Below are 13,053 nucleotides of genomic sequence, written 5' to 3'. Positions count from 1 at the left end.
TGCAATAATTTTGAAATGTAAATATTTAAAATGCTAAAACATATCTCATGTAAACATTAGAAATGGTTTCAATGTTGTCAAGATGTTTGCTATAGCCTTGATATGCAAAAGAAGACTACTAGTTCACAGATTTAATTTGAAGCAACCGTTTTGTCTTACTAAAACAAATGATTTGATGAGCATTTCATCAAAATAGATTAAAGAGATAAACAAAACTCATCTTACGAATATAAGAGACTGTAGACATGGCAATAAAGGTGAAATGATCAGAAATGCCAACTGCAATTTTGATGAATAACATAAAATGACAGCAGACACAGACAAAATAAAGTTTTTTATTCATAAATAATGCATTCACTATTTACAAAGAACACTAATATCTAGTTTTTATTGGCCAAAAAAGCCGTTAGGGCACCTCCTCCTTTAAACAAAAGAATTAAAACTAAAAATATTTTAACTGTTATTTGATTCCAAAAGTACTTTATATTTTTTTCCTGTTTCTTTTCGCTGCTGCTACATAATCTTCAGAATTACTAAGTCTTTTTCTCTATCTGACAAAGGCCGGAGAAAATGAAGCAACGTGTTGGTCTGATCAAAATGCTCCTTTTTGTGCATGTTGTATAAAGAGGAATTTCTTATCTCATCAGCAGCCACTTAAGGATCTACCTTGTTACCACTCGCCTTTCCATATTAGATTTTTCAGTCATGTACAATATATTGCCTTAGTTGTTGACTTAATGTCACTCGGGATTTATTGACTTGGATGCCCATCCCATTTGAAGAACTTTATCTGAATTAAGTGCCAGTGAATTATTTGTTGATTCTAAAGATATAGACTTTTCAGGCTGATTTGAAATTATGTTATCTGCATACAATCTTTTTGCTGTTTCTGATATTTTCATTTTTACATCATTTAACAAAGAATTGACTATGTTGTATGAGGACATGCTCTTCACTGCTGCTTTTGTTGAGAATCCTCTTGTGTGCAGCTGTCTTCGGGACATCTAAAATGGTAATTCTTGCTTCCCTAGTACATGTAGTATATGTAGTACAGTTTTCTCGATTTCCATTCTCTGAAATAAAAAAAGTATTTAAACATTAAAGCTGTCACATTAAAGCTCACAATTTTTGTTAAATTGGGAAAAAAATCAATTTGATGAGGCCTCTTGTAACACTTTAAAACTAAAAGTGTATTTTAGTTACATACTATGTAGACGGGCATATTATCAGGAAATTATGATTCAATTTTTTTTCTCTAGATTTTCATGATATTCTGGTGTGTGGTTTTAGAGGAGTTGTTATAAAAAAACTTGCAGTAGTATATTGAGGCAAATAAGTTCAAAGGGGCATAACTCCTAGAAACTAGAGGCTCTTAAGAGCCTGTGTCGCTCACCTTGGTCTATGTGCAATTTAAACAAAGGACACAGATGGATTCATGACAAAATTGTGTTTTGGTGATGGTGATGTGTTTGTAAATCTTCTTGCTACTTAGAATTTTCTCTATCTATAATGAACTTGGCCCTTTAGATACAGAGGTAAATAATTTGTAAAAATTTACAACCAGATGCTCCGCAGGGCGCAGCCTTATACAACCGTAGAGTTCGAACCCTGAATATTGGGGCAAGTATGGACACAACATTCAAGCTTGATACAGCTCTGAATTTAGATTGTGATTAAATAGTTGACACAACACAAGTTTCTGACACATAATGAATGTGGTCTAAAAACTTGAACTTAAAAACTTTAAATTTTAAATTGGACATTACCTATTATGGTCCAATATCCAAAATCAAAATACATGGTTAGATTCAGCATATAAAAGAACCCCAATAATTCAATTTTTGATGAAATCAAATAAAGTTCAAATTTGGACCCTTTAGACCTCAATGTGGACCAATTTTTGATAACCAGGCCCAAACATCAAAAATCTAAATACATGGTTAGATTAAGCATATATCAAAGAACCCCATATATACAATTTTTGTTGAAATCAAACAAAGTTTAATTTTGGACCCCAATTTGGACCAACTTGAAAACTGCGCCTATAATCAAAAATCTAAATACATGTTTATATTCAGCATATCAAAGAACCCTAAGGTTTCAATTTTTGTTGATATCAAACAAAGTTTAATTTTGGACCACGATTTGGACCAACTTGAAAACTGGGCCCATAATAAAAATTATAAGTACATGTTTAGATTCAGCATATCAAAAACACCCAAGGATTCAATTTTTGTTGAAATCAAACAAAGTTTAATGTTGGACCACGATTTGGACCAATTTGAAAACTGGGCCCATAATAAAAAATCTAAGTACATGTTTAGATTCAGCATATCAAAGAACCCCAAGAATTCAATTTTTGTTGAAATCAAACAAAGTTTAATGTTGGACCCTGATTTGGACCAACTTAAAAACTGGACCTATAATCAAAAATCTAAGTACATGTTTAGATTCAGCATATCAAAGAACCCCAAGGATGCAATTTTTGTTAAAATCAAACTTAGTTTAATTTTGGACCCTTTGGACCTTAATGTAGACCAATTTGAAAACAGGACCAAAAATTAAGAATCTACATACACAGTTAGATTCGGCATATCAAAGAACCGCAATTATTCAATTTTTGATGAAATCAAACAAAGTTTAATTTTGGACCCTTTGGGCCCCTTATTCCTAAACTGTTGGGACCAAAACTCCCAAAACAATCCCAACCTTCCTGTTATAGTCATAAACCTTGTGTTTAAATTTCATAGATTTAAAATTACTTATACTAAAGTTATGGTGCGAAAACCAAGAAATATGCTTATTTGGGCCCCTTTTTGGCCCCTAATTCATAAACTGTTGGGACCTCAACTCCCAAAATCAATCCCAACCTTCCTTTTGTGGTCATAAACCTTGTGATTAAATTTCATAGAATTCCATTCTGAAGGGCAATAACTCCTTCAGGGGTCAACTGAACATTTTGGTCATGTTCACTTATTTGTAGATCTAACTCTGCTGAACATTATTGCTGTTTACAGTTTGTCTCTATCTATAACAATATTCAAGATACAAACCAAAAACTGCAAAATTTAGTTATAGTAACATAACTGAAGTACAGTAAAAGTGACACTACCCAAATTTAGTACTTGATCTGAATTTTGTGGTAAAAGGGATTTTGTATCACTTTCATAACATTTGGTTAAGGCAAACTTGAGTTAGAGAAGGGAAACAAAAAAATCAGCAATTTTTCCATTTTTAAAGGAGTATAACTCTAGATTGGTTAAAATGACATACTTCAATTCAAACTTGATCTGTGTTTTGTGGTAATAAGGATTGTGTATAAGTTTAATAAAATTTGGTTTGAAGGAAACTAAAGTTAGAGAACGGACAACAAAAACCAGTAATTGTTTTCCCATATAGAAAAAGACATAACTCTGAAAAAATCAAAGTGACACAACCAAAATTTAAATTTCATCTTTAATAAGCATTGTGTATAAGTTTGATTACATTTGGTTAAGGTAAACTAAAGTTATAGAGCGGAAACCAAATTTGGGACGTAGGTACAGACGGACAAAGGTTAAACTTAATAAGAATTTAGGAATGAAACTTATAGTTTGGGTTTTATTGATTTAATAGTATAATAGACAGTTAAAAACTGTTTAGTACTTTTCTTTAAAATCATAAAGTGCTTTCATGATTAGGATAGTTGTCCCTATATTTAAGTTATTTGTTTTAAGTTTTTTGCTTATTCCAATATTTCCAGTTAAGGATATGTATTGCCATGTTTTATTTATTGGATGTTTATTCCAATTGTTCCTGTTGAGGATTTCTGTTTTCCAATTTCAATTGAATTTCCTATGTTCCATGTTACAGATATTTATTTCTATTTTTCATGTTAAGGATGTTTATTCATATTATTCTTACTTGGGATGTAAAATCCTATGTTTCATGTTAGATATTTATTCCCAGGTTTCATGTTATGGACATTTAGTCTTTGAATCATGTTAAGGATATCTATTTTCAGTTTTTATGTGAAGAATATTTACTCAAATGTTTCTTGCTAAAGGTATTTATTGCAATGTTTCATGGAAAGCATATTTTTTCTATGATCTATATTCAAGATATTTATTCCTAGATTTCATGTTAGAGATGTTTATTCCAATGTTTGATGTCAGGCATATTTATTCTCATGTTTCATGTTAGGAATATTTATTCCCATATTTTATGTTAAGAATATTTATTCCTTTGTCTCATATTAAGGATAATTATTTCCTTGTTTTATGTAAAGGATTTTTATTCCTATGTTTCATGTTAAGGATATATATTCCCATGTTTTATGTTAATAATAATTAATCCCAGATTTCATGTTAAGGATATCTATTCCTATGATTTAAGTTTAGGCCTCAACAATATTAGAATGTTTATTCACAATTTTCATTATAAATGACAAAGCTGGTTTCAGTCAGTATTTTTCAGCCTCCTTAATTGACATCAATACTGGTATCAGATCTTAGAGAGGTCAGATTTGAATATTCCAGTGAAGCAGTGCGGGAATTTTGGGGTAACCCCTTGTTTTTTTAATTGGGAAGTACTGGAACTATTCTTTCATAGTGTACTAGATCTACTCCTGAATCTTAATTACAGCTCTTTTATGAAAGCATGCAAAGCAAACCTTTGATCCACTTGCTTGCTATGTTTGTTTGTATTTATGTATGTATGTTTGCATTTATGTTTGTTTGTAAACAACAGGTATGTAGTCTGTTTCAGTCTGTCTACTATATACTGGAATTTGATGTTAATTTCTATTGTCCAATCAAGTCACAGCATATAAAACAGACTGAAACTCTGCCTATATATTGTTTGCAAACATTCAAGCAAATATAGCAAGTAAGTCTATGAAAGTTTTGTTTTACATGCTTTTATAGAATAGCTGTAACAGTGTTCTGCTATTTACCTGTCTTGCTCTTTTGATTGGACCTGAATCATCTAAAGCTGTGACTTGATCTATTTGAAAAAGAAAAAAAAAAGAATGCATATTTGGACAGTGAAGATCATAATTATTAATTAGTCTGTATTTCTAATTAAAATCCTAAAAAAATAATACTAATACTAGTATGTGCCTAAAATAAGCATGCACAAACCACATTTAAATCAGAACCTTTTTCTAACTTTAAGTATTTAAAAGACAACATACATGGACATGATGTATGCAACTAAAGGAGATACACTGTTGTTCAGTTGTATAGATTTCAACAAAATTAATTCATGTTTATGTCTTCTTCATAATTTTTTTTAAAGAAATAAACATACATGCATCAAATGTAAAATCATTACCATATATACTGTATATAATACAAACCTTATTTACATTAAGAAGTTTAAATGTTGCACTGCTTTGTTTTGGCAACCTAGTAACCTTTGTCTACAGTCTCTGCAAACACATGTACCTGGAATTATAAAAGAATCACTAACTGTTTTACATAAACATTTTTATGGTCATATGTTTTTATAACTATTGTTTAATTAGGATTTATTTAAAAAGTATATACAGTATTTAATTTAGCATGTCACTTTACTGTATGTGGTTACAACTTGACCTGGTCAGCACAGCATCTTAATTCAAATACACAAAAAGGAAGCATAACCTATTTGTGTCATTTTGGTCTCTTGTGGACAGTTGTCTCATTGGCAATCATACCACATCTTCCTTTTTTATACAAACATGTACATATAAATGTGCTACATTTTGTACATATGTCATGTATGTAGACAATTTTTCATATTTTCATTCTCAAAGAAGGTGACTTAAAACCCACTCATAAAGGTCCTTATAGAATTTTAAACTTGTGGTTAGATATTTTATATTTAATGAAGATAAAAATGTACTTCCCTGGCAAGGAACTGTATACAAAGCAAACATACACTTTGAATAAAATAAATGTGGTCATCATGGTCATGGAAATAGATTGAAAAAGTCACTGAAAAAGTTGGTCATCATTTCCACCTGGAAAACAAGCTTTATGCAACTTTCCTAGATCATGAGCAAGGCCTATACAATTTGGACAAAGAAATAACATGCAAAGAAATGGGACAGCCCCTCTTAATGGCTTATGCCTAATGGAACACATGTCTTTGCAAAAAATAGAAATTTATAATTTAGTTAAAACTATGCTTACCTGTTTCAAGTTGAAGGACTAGTCCATGAAGTATATTTATAGTCTCCACATTAGACAGTGACAGTTCTGTCACATCATTTTTTTAGCATCAGACGGTTCATGTCATACATGTAGGAGTTGATCAAAACGGAACTTCACTTAGTTTCCCCCTTTTTCTTTTTTTCATTGTTTCCAAGTACATTGAACAATGGCTTGAACATATTTGTAAATTTCATGAAGTGACGGGAGCAAATCACATTCTGTACAAACAGCATCTTGTTCATCATGGTCACCATCACAATTTTCACATGTTCTCTCAAGTTTGTTATGACTTTCATGTCCTCTGAACATACATTGACATAGTAAAGGCTTATCATTGTTATAAAACTGACCAGCCATTATGAAGCATGTATACAGATATATTTTAGAATTAAATGTAAAGTGTAAAATATGTTTAAAGAAGCAAAACATGTTGCAGACGTCTGTCTCCATTTTTTGTGTAGATAAACAAATGACTTTTTCTATTTTTAAACTTTGGTGAGTTCTAAAAAGGGAAATAACACTTGTAGATTTCAGGCAATTTTTGGCATTTTTATCTAATTTTTATAAAAAAAATCTAATGAGCCCCAAAAATGTTTTTGCAGAAATGAGAAATATCAATCTTTTGGAATAAAAGCTATTTTTTAGTTTATTCAGGAATGGATGCGTTTTTTCATAAATTAGGAAAAAAGTTGGTTCATAATTGCATTAGAATATGCTAAAATTCATACTACTTACCTAGATTAAAAATGTCAATTTGAGTTTAATATCAGAAAAAGTGAAAAAAAGTCACTTAACAAGTATTTAAAAGAAATTGAAATGATATAAACTGCACCAAACATATTATGCTGTATATAAGTCACTGTAAGCCGAGAATAGCAAAAATCAGCTATTTTCAACATTTTAAAGCCTGTTGCCATGGTAACCATACATAATTCAGGGTGACATGTACAGACTTTTTTTCATATTTTATATCAATGTTTGTTGTCAGAAAGTTTAAACAAAATCGGTGACCACCCGTGCCCAACTTTGGTTGACGGTTACAGAGAATGGGTGATAAAATGGCAAATCAAAAACCAAAAGATGATAAAAGCTCATACTTTTTCCCACTTGTCAAGGCGAGCTTAAAAGAAAAGGAAAATAGAATCTTACTATTGTGGATAAAATCGTGAATATCTATCACGTACACGTTTGAACAAAATGCAAAATGCACACCAAAAATTTAGCTCAAGGGTATTTTGTCTCGTGTTAATGAAAAACATATTATCACGACACCCTGACGTTGAAGGATAGTTATACATAGATTAAAAAAAATCAATCTTTATGTATCTTTATTGTGTTCATATATTCACCTGAGTCCCACTGGTGAAGGGTTTATTAAAGAGGTGAAGGGATGTATTGACCTACCCACTAACAAGGAATACTATACCCCTGGTAAAGGAAATAAATCAGTATTTGAGAATATCGATTTACCTTTTAGGGTGCTGGCTTTGAAAATGGTTTTTGAACATATCAGTTACTAACATGTTAAAGCTTTTAAGTGTGTGGTGGTCTATTTCAGCTATACAGAGGTGGTGGTATAAAGGTCATATTTTCTATACAGTCTGAATGACAGTGGTGGTTGTTTTTATTTAATGAAAGATGAAGTGTTTAAAACATTAGTAAATAAGTACTTAGTTAAATTGTTTGTATGTATAATGTATTAATGTGTGTTTTATTTTTACGTATGTTTTTGCAGGCTTTCAAAAACGACCTGTTGGAATTACCTGCTTCATTGATTGAAAAAGTTTCCTTACTTCCTGATTTGTTAACGGAGAGTAAATCGAGCAACACATTTCAAAATTATTATTATGGTTTTTTAAGATGGAAAAAATGGGATTTGTCGAATGGAATATCTAGTAAATTTATTTTACCGGCCAAACCAATTCATGTGGCTTTATATCTAGCATGTTTAGTGCAACAAAATCATACGCCCAGTCCTATCAATCAAGCTTTTTATAGCATTAGATGGGCACATAAAATTACTAGTGAGATTTCTCCTACTCATTCCGATTTAGTGAAAAATATTCTGGAAGAAGCTAAGAGACGTCTATCAGTTCCGGTTAAGAAGAAAGAGCCCATAAAAACAATGCCGTATTTGGCGAAACCTTTTCAACTTTTTATCTCCAGTGTTGTACAACTTTGTACTTTTTTCACTTTCGATCTTTTACATCTGGGCGTCACTTGTAAGTCCTGTGTGGACAAGGCGCGTTTTTGGCTTATTTAATTTTAAACCTGATGCTTTTTGTTATCTATTAATCATGTTTTTCTTTGTCTAATATGTTCTCCTATTTATTTGTATTGTAGTCCTGTAATATTATGTTGTCATTTCAATGTTATATTTAACTTTGCCATTAAAGTGCGAGGTTTGGCATGCCACAAAACCACGTTCAACCCACCACTTTTATTCCCCTTTAAAAGTGTCCTGTACCAAGTCAGGAAGATGGTCATTGTTATATTATTGTTCGTTTCTGTGTGTGTTGCATTTTAACGTTGAGTCGTTTGTGTTTTCTCTTATTTTTTAGATATTGAGATCATACGTGGCACGGTACTTGTCTATCCCAAATTCATGTATTTGGTTTTCTTGTTACATTTGTTATTCTCGTGGTGTTTTGTCTGATGCTTGGTCCGTTTCTGTGTGTGTTACGTTTCGGTGTTATGTCGTTGTTCTCCTCTTATATTTAATGCGTTTCCCTCGGTTTTAGTTTGTTACCCCGATTTTGTTTTTTGTCCCTGGATTTATGAGTTTTGAACAGCGGTATACTGCTGTTGCCTTTATCCATAACTCCAGACATGCTTTCGCATATGTTTGATAAATTTTATTGCGAAGATAATCTGTAAAACCGGCGTTCTATTTGTGCCTGTTTGTTATCGTATTCTGGTTTCTTACTTGTGTCCAAATTGTTGAATCTTAAAACCTGTGATGTTTTATTTTTTCAAAGTCACATCTCCGTATTTATACAGAAAAGTAAAACCGATATTTACAGAGATGGTGATAGAATAATTATCGCTAGAACCGGGAATTAATTGTGCCCCGTAAAGAATTTAGAGAAGTATTTGGAATAGAGTAATAATCAAACGGATTGTGATTTATATTTATTTCGGAATTTGACGAAATCCAAGGATAGCTTTACATTCCGTAAAGACAAAAAACCTCTTTCGTATACAAGAATGAGGGAGCTTTTTATTGAAGTTTTTACTCCGTTTGTGCCGAACATAAAATCATTTGGTCTCCATAGTTTGAGAGCAGGTGGAGCATCTGCAGCTTGTAATTTTGGAATTTCGGATAGACTGTTTAAAAGGCATGTACGATGGAAATCGGAGACTGCGAAAGATGGTTATGTGAAGGACTCTTTTTTCGACAGAATGTTGGTTTCACTAAATTTGGGTCTATAGATATATTTTGGAATAAATCTCTATTTTTTCATACGTTTTTTCCCGTTCTTTGGCACAGCAGCGGCGTTGTCGTGTAGCTTTGCACTTTATTAATGAGTTTTGTATTCTTTATACTTTCACAGTAAAGGTTTATCTAAGGCATACATCATCATGGGGTAACGTACATGAGACTAGTATTATGTGGTGAAGTTTACTACAGAATGAAGGGTGTTACAAGAGAAATATAATCTCATACGGTTGAACGTAGTGAATTAGAGTGAAATTATTTTCTCTTGTCTTTTCATGATGTATATAGGTGTCGCACCTATCGTGTGGTCAGTTTCCCGCCGAAACGGGGGTTTCGGTCATTCAGCACGACAGCGCCAAAGCGATCGGTCCTCTTCTAAATACTTGGTAAATTTTAATTTATTCAATAAGTCCCCCCTTTTTATAATTATTTATAAGATATATAGGATTGATAGGACTGGAGGGTTGTTTTTTCTTTTTGGTATTATATTATGTGGAGTATATAGTTGTGTATATGTGTATAATATATAATATATATACAACTCGTCTAAACATCAACCCAACAATGTTAGATCTGTAAATTTGCTTTCGCAAATTTTTGGTTCTTCCCTCGCAGGGATTCGAACCCATGCTACTGTGATATCGTGACACCAAATCGCCTGCACTGCAACCGTCCCGCTAGACCACACGACCACCTGGGCTCTAATATATAATATATATATACTTAGTGTTTATGAATGTTCATGTGTAACATATTTAATAAACATAGCAGCGGCGTTGTCGTGTAGCTTTGCACTTTATTTATGAGTTTTGTATTCTTTATACTTTCACAGTTTTTTCTAAGGCATACATTATCAAGGGGTGACGTACATGAGACTAGTATTATATAGTGAAGTTTACTACAGAATGAAGGGTGTTACAAGAGAATAAAGGTTTTAAGATCCGATTCTGTTAAACATTTCCCGCAAAAGGAAAACATTTTAGTTGCCAATGTATGTATTTATATTCTAGTCAAAATATTACAGTACACTATTAGTCCAATCAATCTAGCATAAATTTGACCCTAACCCGAAAGTAATTGTAACAGAAGATGTTTAAGTTTTAATCTTTAGCATTTTACCCCAAAACTACACAGAAAAAAGTTCCATAAAATCTAATTTGAGGAAGACTAAAAAAATCACCATTTTAAATTCCTATGGAGATTTACATTGAAAAGGGAGATAACTCTTGCAAAAAAGGCAGAAATATCAATTAAAATTGATACAAAATTATAACTGTACCGCTTCTATTCATCAGAATGTATTGATTCTAGATTTTTGAGTGGTCTTTAGAGTATAACAAACAACTCTAAAGGTGTTTTCATATATTTAACCAAGCTATAGTCTAGATTTCGTAATTCATTAGTTGACCATTTATTGAATTTTTTTTTGGAATTATATTCAACATGTCAAGGTAAAGAATCTCAAATTTAATAAAAATGATTAAGCATGTATTCTTCTTTTTGTGGTTTAAAGTTTCTTTAGATAAGTAAGTTTCTTAAACAATATAGTATACAGATATAAACAGTACCAAATTTTCACATTATTTTTTCAAAATGGTAACAAAGCTTAAAATATGCATACACACAAAAAAAAACCCAACTACCCATTACACTTCGGTTTTGTACATTTCATGAGCAGAAGATTATATAATTTAGTCAAATACAAACTTATAACCCCATCAAAGTGTCATACTTTACATACATTTCAAGAATAGTAACCAAAAACTGACCAAAAAAGACTCATTTTTGCAAAAATTATCTCCCCTTCCAATGTTAATTTCCATAGGAAATTAAAAATGCTGATTTTGGGTTTTCCTCAAGTTACATTTTATTGGACTTTTTTCTGTGTATATAAAGGGCATAATGCTATAGATAAGAACTAAAACATTTTCTGTTGCAATTAGTTTGAGGTTAAATCTTAGTTTGACAGGAATATATAGATCTTCACCAAGTATAATGCCTGTGTTTAAAACAAATTATTTGGCAATAAACACCGCCAATAGCATCAAAAGTTTCAATCGTGAATTTTAGTTACTATCCCGACAAAATATTGACTGAAAAAAATATGATACTATTCAACTTCATTCCGGTCAAGTCCAGCATCATGGATAATGCTTTAAGGGCATACATTTACAGTGTAGTTTTCACACTTTCCTACAAAATGGATATCAAAACTCAACGTTTTGTAGCAGACAAGCCTGTAAAGATTTGTTCTTCAAACTATTCATCTGTTGAAGTCCGAAAAGTGAAATCTGGTTTAATATGTGCCGCGTTGTGTGTACATCATCAATCATGTTGTTCTGCTGGTTTTAATAAAAAAAAACTGGAGAATGTTATCTAGACCATACTTGTTTTCCTGAATGTGTCCCATCACAGAATGCAACGTTCGTAAGAAAAGTAATATGTAAGTAAACACGTAATCCCGAAATAAGTTTTACCTAAAAGACATCAATTCTTCGATTGTCCGTAAGGTTGTGATATATTTCAATGAAATGTATTTTATGTTATTATTTGACTCACCTTTCCGAAATACATCGTTAACACATTAAGAATTTAATAAAAAAAAAAAGAAGGGTCTAAATAAAAATGTGCAAATTTAAAACTCCAAACTATGTCATAGGCATCTTTGCATTCTTTGACAATGTGACATAACCAAAAAAATTATATATAAATGACCATCAAGTTGGGACTCAAACATCACAATAAAATACATGTACGCTGTTTCACTGCATTCTATTTAACGCACAAGATCAAATTGAAATTTAGAAAAATCCAAATTTGTACAATCGGTGTCGAAAAATAGAAAACGATATTCTCAGATAAATTGTGTTTCCTGACTAATTATCTCAGAAAGAAAACAATACATTTTGAATAAAGTGTAAAACTGAAAACAGCAACAAGCTCAAGTTTAATTAATATTTTTTATGCAAGCTTAATTTTCTATGATAAAATTAAAGGAGACGTTGGATAAACAATACTTAGACGACAATCGAATAGTTATGTTTTCTTTATATTATATTTGTTACATTAAAGCATTGTTTTTTTTTTATTGTGGTTTGCATATTTACCTGCGCACTTGTGTGTGTGTATATATTATTATATATCCACATGACAATAAGATAACCATTTTCATAAGTCTTTCAGAATGATGAGGTTTTTCAAAATTACTTACTGAAAAACAAAACATTTTTAATCAAACCCTGTTATTTAGAAGCTCACATCGGACAGAAGTATGTGACCTGTAGGCTGTCTCTGAATAAGTTTTGTTTATTTTCACAAGAGTGCATACTGCATAAATATCTTACATAATTCCACGTTTTTGTTTATATCATAGATGAAGGTGAAGATAACGAAACAACAGTCTCTGAAATCACAAGAGAATATACAACAAAGTTTGAC

At 31.4% G+C, this 13,053-nt stretch overlaps 1 long non-coding RNA gene across 2 annotated transcripts; it reads right to left on the bottom strand.

Annotated features, from left to right (window-relative positions):
• Positions 1-317: 317 nt before the first annotated feature.
• Positions 318-6,646, bottom strand: LOC139527333 (uncharacterized). 2 transcript variants are annotated; one of them, XR_011665329.1, is made up of 4 exons: positions 6,156-6,646; positions 5,339-5,426; positions 4,848-4,983; positions 318-1,104 (listed from the first exon to the last, which is right to left on the bottom strand). It is a non-coding gene; the product is annotated as an uncharacterized lncRNA (long non-coding RNA). The 2 variants fall into 2 exon arrangements; XR_011665328.1 differs by having other exon boundaries at positions 318-1,073; positions 4,934-4,983; positions 6,156-6,643.
• Between the last annotated feature and the right edge of the window lie 6,407 nt (positions 6,647-13,053).

The sequence above is a fragment of the Mytilus edulis genome, chromosome 6, assembly GCF_963676685.1.
Source record: "Mytilus edulis chromosome 6, xbMytEdul2.2, whole genome shotgun sequence".
Classification (NCBI taxonomy): Eukaryota; Metazoa; Mollusca; class Bivalvia; order Mytilida; family Mytilidae; genus Mytilus; species Mytilus edulis.
Note: the sequence above shows the minus strand (reverse complement) of the source record. Positions and strands in the feature narration are given on the sequence as shown.